Below are 1,573 nucleotides of genomic sequence, written 5' to 3'. Positions count from 1 at the left end.
TTTTTTTTTTTTTAAAGAAGGCATTAGGCGCATCTTAAAAGCAAACAACTTTGTGAGTACCCGTTGGACCAGAAGGAGAGACTAGGGCTTCCTGCAGCAGCTGTGAGCCCGAGGGCCTGTGTTGGAGGGCCTGTGTTGGAGGGCTCTGCTCTCTGTCCTGCATATCGTCAGGCCTTTGTGTATCCCACACACCTTCAGGCTTCATCATTTCCATTTGTTTTGGGTGGACCACTATATTATCAGCATTTGGGATGTGGCTTGGAAAAGTCCCTGGGGTGAGTCTTAAACCTGGTGCCAAGTGTCATTGTCTCATCACCACCTTTGGTCTGTTGTTGCAGAGGCTGATTAAGAAGGGAGGGAAGTTCAGAGTCTGGCTAAGACAAAGGGCTCTGGAACCACCTCCTGTGCCCAGCCTCTGCCCCTTTAAGGCCATGGCAACTTTGGAAAGTTATTTAACTTTCCCATGCATCAGTTTTTCTCATCTGTAAAATGGGGATGATGACAATATGTGATGGAATTGTTTTGGAGATTGGAATGCATGGCACGTGGTAAACGACATCCTTGAGCCTCTGAGTTTACCATTTTAACAAAGTGCAAGGCCATCCTGGAGCCATGGCATGATTTCAGGCCCCTGGTTTGATATATTTACTACGTTTTAACAACCATCTGGGGGGGCAGTATTGGCTTAATTTGGTTTCCGAATTTGTTCACAGTCCTGATTCTCAGCGTTGTAGCTGCGCTCCATGTGGCCTGCCTCTTGGAGAACAGCCTCCCACTCTGCCTCCCCTGCTGTTCCTCAGTAAATAAGAGCAGCCCACACTGCTGCCTGAGAACTGGAGTCGCAGCTGCAAGCATTAGAGGGTTTCTTCCCTTGAGGTGGAAATCAAAACGTCCCAGAGAGCACTCTCTCTGCCCAAGTTTGAGAAATACAGTCCTCCTCCCAAACCCGAACCTTCCAAAAGAAGCTGAACTATTGAATCTCTTTGCTGTTAATTCAATTAGAAAGGTTGTTAACAACTCTGGTAATCTCAGCTAGGCTAGTCCTGCCTCTGAAGGGGCTTTGGGTGGGGAGATAATGGGGCCTCAGAGGCTATTAGGTAAAAAGGACTCCTGTCCCCAAATTTCTCTGTTCATATACATCATTGACTGAAGTCTAGCGGAGGAGAGTTTATTGGTCTGTGTGGACATTGGTGTTTTGTAGGCATCTGTAACAGCATCTCTGTTGCTTATAACAAAATACCTGGAACTGAGTAATTTATAAAGAAATAGAATATTTATTGCTTATAGTTTTGGAGGCTGGGAAGCCCAAAGTGCACATCTGGTGAGAGACTTGGTGGTGACAGTGACGCAGGGGGTCTCACATGGCACAATGGCAGAGCACAGAGAGAGATAGCTCCTCCTGCACTTTCCATTTAGAGCCCTCAGAACCATGCCCATAACCACTATTAATCCATCAAATGGATTAATCCATTCACCATGGCTTTGTCCTCACAATCTGATCATGGCCTCTTCAAGGCCCCACCTTTCAATTACCATAATAGGATTTCCCTCCCTCAACAGTTACAGTAAGGAT

The sequence above is a fragment of the Galeopterus variegatus genome, unplaced genomic scaffold (genome assembly GCF_000696425.1).
Source record: "Galeopterus variegatus unplaced genomic scaffold, G_variegatus-3.0.2 Scaffold691, whole genome shotgun sequence".
NCBI classification, from domain to species: domain Eukaryota; kingdom Metazoa; phylum Chordata; class Mammalia; order Dermoptera; family Cynocephalidae; genus Galeopterus; species Galeopterus variegatus.
Note: the sequence above shows the minus strand (reverse complement) of the source record.